This window comes from Varroa destructor, unplaced genomic scaffold (assembly GCF_002443255.2).
Source record: "Varroa destructor unplaced genomic scaffold, Vdes_3.0 BEIS01000003.1, whole genome shotgun sequence".
Taxonomy (NCBI): domain Eukaryota; kingdom Metazoa; phylum Arthropoda; class Arachnida; order Mesostigmata; family Varroidae; genus Varroa; species Varroa destructor.
The window spans coordinates 36,525,042-36,535,860 of record NW_019211456.1 but is presented as its reverse complement, the minus strand read 5'-3'; the positions used below and the strand labels follow the sequence as shown (position 1 = coordinate 36,535,860).

General features: G+C 39.7%; 1 long non-coding RNA gene and 1 pseudogene across 1 annotated transcript; one reads left to right on the top strand and one right to left on the bottom strand.

The window, feature by feature from the left end:
• Positions 1-2,198: 2,198 nt before the first annotated feature.
• On the bottom strand, positions 2,199-5,889 carry LOC147756889 (uncharacterized). The gene is made up of 3 exons (XR_015322838.1): positions 4,735-5,889; positions 4,031-4,145; positions 2,199-3,647 (listed from the first exon to the last, which is right to left on the bottom strand). It is a non-coding gene; the product is annotated as an uncharacterized LOC147756889 (long non-coding RNA).
• Positions 5,890-6,788: 899 nt separating this feature from the next.
• LOC111247917 (nucleosome assembly protein 1-like 1 pseudogene) lies at positions 6,789-8,961 on the top strand (annotated as a pseudogene).
• Positions 8,962-10,819: the final 1,858 nt, after the last annotated feature.

The following is a 10,819-nucleotide window of genomic DNA, read 5'->3' as shown; positions in this document are numbered from 1 at the left end:
CGTCCTGAAACATACTCTGTGGTACGTGTTTCTTTTACCGAATCAGTTGTACACATTAAAAGGTCTGGCACTGATTAACAGCATGAAACTGTCGTGAAATAGTGTTATAGGTATAAAAAAGATAGGCATCAGCAAAACTTTCATGACCGGCCAATCGAGATCGATTAAATATTGAATGAAATGTCCGGATCCGTAACAGTGGCTTTGGCTGATTACAGGGACTACAGTTGGCATCTTTTTTACATATTAATTGCTGCTCTAGCCTGACTTTTGCATGATATTTACATAAGTACAGGTAGAACGATGCAAGTACAAATACAGCTGATACAAAATCTAGATAGCTTATTATAGTAAGCTCCCGATAACTTACCTTCTCGATAAGATGTACCTAGCGATTTAGAGTGGATCAGTCAAATATGTTATATGTCTTACGTTATTTGAAATTTTATTTTTCATGTTAGATATTCAATTTTTTCTAAATGATTCATAACTCAACTGAATGAGGTCTAAATGAGATATTTCTCTGTAACCACGTGCCACGTAAAACGTGGCACAAAAGTTCCAACTGTGTAGCATGCTTACAAGAAGAAGTAATCGTCGAAGGGCTTATTCAGTTATTTGTCATAGTTATGATTTTTATGATAACCTACAATATAAACGCTTCTAGGAGAAGCGTTGCCTATGAATTCTACTGGACATGAGTCCGGGGAGCTGTCTAATGGCGTCCAGTGTAGATGATCTACGGTGCACAATGACAACGCGTAGGTCAATGTTATGAGGCACAGTCGCACACTATCACAATAACGTGACGCCGAAGTTCGTTTCAATCATATATGTTGAAAATCTTTCAACATGCCTCAGAATTACGTAACAGCTACTAGCTCTGCCTTAGTGGAATGGGTCTGTGGGTGTCTTCAAGACTGTGAAGCTGTGCTTTGACTGCAAAAGATATTTCAGTCCATCTGCAGGTAAGCCTATTACTGATAAACAAGAACCTTAAATGTTCTTTTTAATTTAGCCATTTGACATAAGATTTTCGTGTTGCTATCAACAAATTATATCAGTAAATAGCGTACCAGTAAATATTAAATCGTAGCTAGCTCAGAAGAGGTGTAATTGATTTCGTTCTGTTCATATTTGCTTCATGCTCCCTTAAACCTATTTGGTTGCTTTAAAAGACTTGGGCCTCATATGCAGGCGCCATTGGGCCTTAAAATTTTGACTGCATCGTGTGGATTCAAGCTCGATACGGTCTCCAACGAAAAGTTTTATTAACAAGTAGCTCCGTAAGAACTCGACTATTCGAATTTACATTAGTCAGTAAAACGCTAGGACCAATCAAATAAAAAAGCTCACTAATTAGTTATGTAGGCCGACTGACTTAGCGGAAGACGCATGGCTGGAGGGGAATTACATGCTAATTATAAATGTGTAGAACAAACGCATGCGGCCTATTTCAGCCAGCCATTATCTAAGAACTGCTTTTTTAACTGCATTCACTTTTAATTTCTTCTATGTCATATCCGTTTGACGCAAGCGCCCCAAAATAGAAAAAACATAAAAATAAGATTTTGCTTAAACGAGCCAAAATTGCGCAAGAATTTGGAACTACTGGTTATCAAATAATTTTGAGAACATAAATTTAACATCATGCTGATTTTATTAAAATAATTAACTTATCTTTACTACTTCTACTTTATGATGAAGCTTTCAGATTGCTTGATGAACCGTCGCAGTGGTAGTGGTAAGGTAATTATAAAACGACAATTTGAATTTTGACTAAATTTTTCTCTCATTAACTCAAAATAAGTTAGCATAAAAGGCTACTGTTGTACAAAACATTATAAAGTCAAGTAATTTTTAGATAAGTCTTTGGACAAACTGTGTAAATCTATACAGATTTTAAGTTGAATAAAAGATGATTAAAACAAGCAATCCCTTTTCATGTAAGATGCACAAGGAAAAATTTCGTTCAACACCCAACGTAACTTAGAACTATGACCTTTTTAATCTAACAACAGGACTAGCCAGGAGCTTTCGAGTTTCATGTCCTGGATTGCCGTTGCCTGGTGTTGCTGCGTTGCGTTAGCCGGCACGAAACCTTATGTGTACTGCTAATAATAGTAATGCTTCTAGTAAAGATCAGTGTATAAGCTCATTAGTGTATTTATATGTAATTATAAAAAACACTTTGAAGATTTTGGTTCCTCACATTTATGTACTAACAAACTTTTCGAAGCACGTATAGGTTGTTCGTAGGGTCGGCTGGTTCGAGGCTTTCATTGTTTCGAATTGTACTAATCGTATATGGCTGTATTCAACAGCTTTTCCACGCACATCTATGAGACACTCGTATCTAAACGTTTGTAGATTCTAATTATTTGGTCTTTGATAGAAGTGCTATTTCAAGATTTCTCTTTCTATCATTAGTTATATTTTATGTAAGATGCTTTCCGCTAATGTTGCATTCTTAAAATCGAAAAATATCTAAGATTTTTTATTTTTTCCAAGTAATTTTTCAGGTTTTAATGGGTTTGTCTCCTTTAGCTGACACTCGGCCCGGAGTGAACCTTTGGTTCTGCTTGTGGAGCTTTTTCGGTACTGCTGCGAAAGCCGTGAAATGCACACGCCGGGCCTTACTCATAAAAATCGTCATAGAATAGCTACATTGTCAACAAAAACGGTCTGCCATGTTGTCGAGATCGTTTACAGCAATCATCTCATTGATAATTGAATCTTTCTATGGAGAAATCTTTTGCTAGGCTTTGAAACTGAGCCTTTTGAATAATTCGATCCTTTTTGGCCCGATGGAGAGTTGGCCTGATGGAGTTCGTGTCCCACTGTCGAGACGTATTTCGTGCCGAGCTATGTGACATATCAGAAGCTTATCCGTATCACAATGCAAAGGGTTTTCAGAAGCGGTAATTTTAAAAATTAGCCAGCTTTGTGCATCAGTTCTTTTTAGAGTTTTATCCAATACTTTCGATAGAAGATGTAATTGTCACGAATGTTTAAGCAATGTATTGTCTTCTACGCGTAACGGTACATCTCTTCCCACACTCATAAACTAAACGGTGTGTCGCGGGTTATATCTGCCTTTCAAACAAGAGATGGCTCGCTTCAGACTCAGCAGCAATTTCCAAGCTTCTAATATATATATATATATATGTAATATTCACCAATAAATTTAATCTATGAAAATTGTCGCAATCTAGCTATAATCTTTTCAACGTTTAGAAAGGTGTAGCTCGCTGTTGTTCCATTTCAGTTTCTCTATTACACAATTAAATAACTTATGTGTGCTGACAGTGCAGGCGGGAAATATCTTTCCTAATGAGCTACTGCGCTTACTTCCAGTTCTGTCCCACTATTAACCCTAAGTGCTCCGCACTCCCTTTTTAGAAGAGCCATTTTCAAAGCAGTCGATTGAGCTCCGGCACAATCGTGCCTACTGCCGTCGCTCCGAACTGCATTTTCACGCATCATGGAGCACCATATATATTTCTCTCTGAATCGTGTTTTTTGTAGACGCGCTTTTCCTGTACAGTTCGATTTACGTCGGATTTCTGCTGTACCATTCGTGCCTCGATTACTCTACTAGGCACGTAGGGCAACTGACAAGAAGCACTTCGTCCCGTAGAGTCCCTCTGAAAGTAAAACCTTTCATTGTTACGTTTGAGAAGTTTGTTGACTTTTTTTTTTATTGTAAGGTACGTAGGGAAATCATCCTAACGGGCAATTGTCCTTTATCAGGGACATACGATAGAGCGAATCGGTCTTTTAGTACTAGTTAGAGAAAAAAAAAATTGTTATGCAGACTTACTGGTCGGTTTATCAGGTAGCGGTCGGATTGTGAATCATACTACGCCATTTGTAATGTGTATGGCCGCATATTTCCTTTTTCATGGCCTATAAACTCTATGTCATATGAATGATGCGTTAGGCGTAGACTTGTTATTCCGTGTTGGCTGTATTAGGTTCGTACATAAGTAATAATGCTGTTTACTCTGTTGTTCTCTTTCTTACTAACCTTTCTGCCAACGTATTTACTTGGTACTGTGGAACTTTCACGAAACTCCGAACTTCGTATGCTTTGCGTTACTTCTGAACCGCTTCAAATCTTACTTCAAATCGGATGGAGGCTTCTGGAAAAGAGAACGTGCATTTTGGATGCCTATATTGGTTTTTGCCACTACTGCCGAAACAGCTCGAGATTTTGGTAGTGTGTTCAGTGGAGGTTTTATAACTAGGGGTACGTACTGTTCTATTTTAGCAACATCTTAGGCCCCTTCGGCTCCCCCATTATCGATTGCGCTAACCGCACGAAAAAGAAACTTCCCTTACTGTCCTTCACAATTTCATTCTGCACAGAACAACGTGTAGCCTCAATAACAGGTTTCCGCACAATTTGGCTACGGCGAGGATAAGTGGCGTTTTCAACTTGTTATGAATTAAAGAAGAGAATGTGTTGCAGCCGGAATACTGATCAGCTCAGAATTAAGTCGGATATCCGTCCAAATAAAGGCTGATATAGCGGCTCCGCAAAAATATTCCGCTAGAAAGCTCTACTTGATTTGTGGACTATTAAATACAATACTTTGTGCAGAATCTTAGAATTGTTGGCGTATCTACCAAGATGATTAAACGGCATGTGTTTAGCTTGCAGGATGAAGTAAAGCAGCGAAATCAGCTTCACTGCTTGCGGAATATCAATTCCATTTTGAATATGTTTACCTATTACATCTACGGATACACTCTATTGTTGGAGTCTTGAAGGAATTGAAAGATGAACAACGAGATATTTTTTGTCGTGCGGTGACATGTCATCTCCTTTGATGAACCTTGACATGATGAAAGGCCCTTCATTAATCTGAAATTACACTTGCTAGTAGAAAGCTTGCAGATATAGCTTGCAAAATAGCATTAAAACACATATACTTCATTAAATTTACGGTACGCAAAGTATGTCTTGGCATCATTTTGCTCAGATTGAAATCTGTTTGGTATTATAGCTTTGATTCTACTTCTAGTCAGCGCGCCCGTGAATTTCACTTCGGATCATATAACAGGGAGTTTTGATATTACTGGAAATTGTTAGATGGGCTTTCCTGCATGAATACGGCTGTCGAAACCAGCATGCCGGGTCGGGCCTGTTGTACGTTGGTCAGACTATCGGCGTCTTCTTAAAATGTCTAAACGAAAAACTCCACCTAAGAGGTCGCAGAAAGCAATACAACCAGGCATCCGACTTCTCCAGTTGCTACGCCGACGCCGGGGGAATGAGTCACTGTGATGGCCATGAGTAGCAAGTAGCACTGATCTTCGCAATTAGTTTCCTACGGGGAACATATAACAGGGAAGAAAGATGCGTCCATCACTCTTGTGTGTGTCATTATGATAACAGTACTCATGTGTTCCAACGTTTAAACTTACGATCCAACTTTAAATGTTGTTTCGTTTATAGAAAGCAATTATTCCAAGAAAATTCTTTAAACATTGAAAATGTAAGTCCCAGTCATAATGCCTTGCCCCGTGCAGGGTTGCAACGAAATGTTTTTTCAAATTATGTATACTTTCTTACATACTGGTTACAGGTTCTTAGCAAAGATAGCCCTTGCGGCTTTAGCTGCACTGCTTGTTTTGACTGAAAGATTTAGCGGTGTTTACTGGTGAGCGTCTTCCCACTCTATATTGGTTCTACGCATTACGTACACGGTGGCTTGTACTACCAAACCTCTGATCAAAAAAGATTATGGATCGCTGATTCAAGCCCTGCCAATGCTAGAAGCATAGGTCCCACACAATGTACTGTAACGGAAAAAAAAAAACGTTTTTTTTTATTAATCTTTATTGTGATTCTTTTCCATTTTGATTTGTTTTAGTTTTTCTTTTAACTTTGAAATCGCGTAAACGACTAAATACGTCCTCAAACAAACTCTCATTACCGTAAAGATTCTATCGGAATCGTATATAGAGTAAGATGAACATAACCCTTTATTTTCCAGATGACGTCACAGTACATGCTGTTATTTATTATCTTTAATATCAATGGCATGTATTGTAACTTTATCATAACTTTATGCACCAACCAATTGCGGAAACGGTTTGTTGATGGTTACGCACTTCTTGACGATCAGGAAACTAAATGCTAGTAACAAGTGATCGACCGATATGCATAGCCGCAGTCGGCCCATGAGCAAAGTAATCCAACATAGATTTTTAATAAAGCTGAGTAATTACGGATGTTCATAGAGGAAAAATGTCTTTTTCATACAAGGTGCGTTAATGGAAAACTCTAGTGTAATATTCTCTTCCAGTAGAGCGACAATGCATCACGCATAATAAGAACAACTTCCGACATTTTTTTTTCAATTCAAGGTGTATGTAACTTTTGTACATTTAACAACTTTTAGAAAAAGAAAAATAGAATAGCCCTCCTCCAGAGGACTTATTCAACACTGCGGTTTTCAAGAACGAACAACAATAAACACCATCAGGTGATATTTTATAATAAATATTGTTGCTTCCTAAAAATCCGATTACCTTATTATGGCGAGTTACGTTAGTGCGCAGTATTAATGGTGCCTGTTAATCTACTGCTTTCGCTCACCGCACACCCTTTCTTTGCTCACATATTGTCCCACAAAAATTACTATTTTCATTACTATCTCTGCGAGAGAAATTGATTTTATACACTTTTTGGGCAAAAGGCGCTTCCATAAAAGCTAAATTGGCGTATATTTCGCTAGAATTAACAATGCAAAAACACGGTTCAAAAATGAGCGCGCTCTTCGATCAAAAGAAGCTTGACGAAATTTCACCTTTAGAGTATCAAGTGATACAAGGCGAACAACTACAACGAAGCGCCATAGCTCAAATGGACTTTACTCCTGAGCACAGAGGCACTGTATTATAATCGTTCATTGACCTGGGGCTTCACGAAGCGTCATAGTGAATACCTTTTAAAAGTGGATGCGAACGACGCGCATGTTGCTTAGCAATCGAACGACCTAGCTCGTTCTAAGTGTCTTCCCGCCATCCTGTGATACGAAATCTCTGCGAGGGCGTTTCTTGCCAATCTTTCAACAGATCATTACAAAAGTGACAATATGGCTGAAGTCGAGAACCAGCAACAGATTGCTCACCCCGACGTTTTGGGAAATGCTTCACGAACGCCTGTAGTTTTTACCTCCCCGTTACTGTATCAGGTAGAAATGCGTGTTAATGCGTTAAAGAAACTTCAAGTTGATTATTTCAAGGTACAAGCAGAGTTTCACAAGGAGGTTGCTGAGCTCGAGCACAAGTACTTCACAAAATATAATGTATTAACCGAAAAACGGCGTGACATTGTGAACGGTATGTGCGAGCCTACCGAGGCTGAATGTGGCCTCAACGATGCTGTCGAAAAGACTTCGGCCGAACAGAATAAAAAGTCTTCCAATGATGCTTCCGTCGTTGGCATCCCTTCGTTCTGGCTAACGTGCATGAAGAACGTGGCTGACGACATTCCTGACTTCGTAACGGAGGAGGATGAGCCCATTCTCGAGCACCTCACAGATATAGTAGTCGAGGATAACGTTGAGTCGTTTAAGTTACATTTTCATTTTAGTTCCAATGAGTACTTTAACAACCCTGTCTTGACAAAAGAGTTTAAACTAAAGATTGAGCCAAACGAGGAAGACCCACTTAATTTTGAGGGTCCGGAACTCGTTGCTATGAGAGGCACGAGGATTGACTGGAAGTCGCATGAGAAGGATGTTACGAAAAAGCAAATGACGAACACGCAAAAGAACAAAAGGACTGGAGAAACTCGCACGGTGTCGAAGACTGTCCGAACGGAGTCGTTTTTCAATTTCTTCTGCAACCCAGAATGGGTCGAGGACAGCGAGAACATGAGCCATGAGCTGGAGGCTGCTTTCCAAGCGGACGTGAGTCTGGGATCGTTTTTCCGCGAGCGCTTGGTGCCGCGGGCCGTCTTGTACTTCACAGGAGAAGTTACGGACGATGAGAACGACGACGACGACGACGACGACGACGACGACGATGATGATGACTATGAGGATGATCTCAACGACTTCGAGGAGGCCGACTCAGACGCAGGGTGTGATTCTGCGGCCGGTTGTAAGCCTATCCAGCAGTTTCTAAATCAGGCAAATCAGGGTAACGAGGAGTGCCGACAGCAGTAGCTCGGCCATGGGCAGCGGAGTGTACAGGGAACGTACAGGCTTCAGCGGACGATATTTGATAATTTCTGCTAGCAAAGTTGTGAGACAGGCTGAATAAAGGAGAAAAAGGGCGGCAAATGGATATATTTCGGAGACGCTTTATTTTGATCAAGGACGGCAAGTGTGATCCTATTGCGAAAGTATTTCACGTCAACGTTAGGAGAAGGCATAAAGAGCGCGAACGAAGTATTAAAGAAAGGCTGTGTAAGGTCTATAGTTGGTCAGCTTGTCGCAAGTATGTTAAGGATCTTTATTAAGGACAAGGAATGTCCCCGCTGACCACGGCCTATCAGATTTTTATCACTCAAGAACTAAGAATAAGAATGGTGTAGTAATAGTGAGACCAAAGATATCATGGGGTATTGTCAGGCTACATCAAAGATATCATGGGGTATTGTCAGGCTACATACAGTTCTAAATTTCTCACTAATCTAAGCTGTACGTTTCATCATACCTGAATCGTTGGCTGAATCGTAGTTTAGATGAAACAAATATTGTTCCCCATATTTTTGTTGGGATAAAAAGCTGTTACTAGCCGTAAGTCTACGTTAGCCTTCATTCCTTCGGGTTAGCATTGTGAACGATTCCGGGTGAGTTTTAGTTAGTACTGGAAAAGAAAATGAAGCTATAATTGATATCGTTATGTTGTAATTAAGTGAAACAGTATCTCGATCGTTCTTAAAATATAATCATATGGAAATTAAGACTAAATAATATTAATAGCATATCGGTTTAATTGGCATACTCTGGGGGTACATAAGTTATGCTAACGTAAGTATTCAAGGCAACGTACGTCTATGAAGCCACATTTTTCTCGCGCTGCTATAAACCTGAGGCAGGGCGTAAGGGTGCTTAGGATCCACCATAGGCTGCAACCCCAAATTCTTTCCAAATACACGACGTTGTCTAGGAAATGACTTTTGCAATTCCATTGAACCGAACTATCCAACCGCACGAAATTTTCGGGTAACAGATGCAAACAGTTTAAGCAGAAACGCTGTATGAGCGTTTGTCCCTTAGCATGACCCATACAAAATGTATGAGCGTTTGTCCCTTAGCATGACCCATACAAAATAGGTTCTAACAGCTGGCGATCAGCAAATGAAGCACAGTTTCAAACGTAAACAACCGAGACGAAACGTAGCAGGCAGGCAGATGCGCTACCATTCGCCGGGGACTTGCAGAAGACGGCAAACAACCGAAACGAAACGTAGCCGGCAGGCAGATGCGCTACCATTCGCCGGGGACTTGCAGAAGACGGCAGCCATTTAGCCTAGATATTTTAGCTATAGCTCTCCGCAGAAGTAAGCACTACGCTGAGGAAATTCTTTATAAATCTATACTGTAGTCCTATACTTTTTTGTATCTAAATTCTTCGCAAACGTACAAATATAGTACTCGTAAGATCACCAGACCTTTTTGTTCCCGTATAGCCAAAACTTAATACGAATCTAGCTAGAACAGCTGGATTGAGATGTGCTTAAGCTTAATATTAGTCTGATGACAAGTTTTCAAAAAAGGACAAAAGGAAAACCTGATTACTTAATTTGTTTGCAGCGTAAACTGTCAAACGAACCAGATTATTGTCCTATCTTCCATTTAGAACAACCCTCGTATCGAGTTCGTTCTGTTTTCATTTCTGATTGAAATGATGTTCGTCCGTCTGAAATCTAAGGTCGACTGCATATTTTGAATAGCCAGCCAAACGGGGCCGCATTCTACCCTAAAGGAAGGTCACAACGAAGCGGAAAACTGTCACCATTAGCAGTATAAATAAGTACAGAATTTTTTTTTACATTTTAATAAGTACAGAACATCCAAATATTGCCCCCAACAATGATTGTTGGGGGCAATATTTGCATGCGCCCACAACATACAGCGCGACTCCCAAATTCGAAACCATTATCGGGCAACTTGCTATCTCTAAATCAGAGAAATATGTGAAACCTAACGGGGGTGTCGTCGTTGTACTCTTACTATTTGTCCTTTTCAATTTGCTACTTAGCCTGTCGGCGGTGTCTTCGAGAAACCTTTTTAAAGCATCAGAATATTACCCCACTATATCACAATCATCACTCGCCACAGGGAAACGAACGTCTTTAAACGCAGAAAAATGTCTTACTCTGGCACTAGACGGTATTGAAAAATCGACTTTAACAATGTAAGAAAAGAGGCTGTCTCTTCAAGAAGACAAATTGTTACGAGAACAACTCATGAAATTATACGAACAAACCCTTGAAGTAAGCTCGCCGATAGTTTACTGAAAGGCTTATAGTAAGGGCTACCGTAACATTCTCACAATTCGTTATAAAAAGCTTATAAGCAATGCGTATTTGTGATTTTCCGGCGGAAACAATTGAGACTTGCTGTAAAATGTTCATAGATATAATGATGCAGAGTGATTTTGGAATATACTCTATCTAATTAGTAATGAGATAATTTCGAATTATGGTATACGGAGCCGGAGATAGGCCCACCCTGCAGCTCATGGTTGTCTCGAGTCAAGTAGACCTAATATCGATCAAAAGACAGACCTACTCGCAAATAAAGTTGAAACTAGTAAACTTTTTAAGCAATTCTATCATTGTAAACGA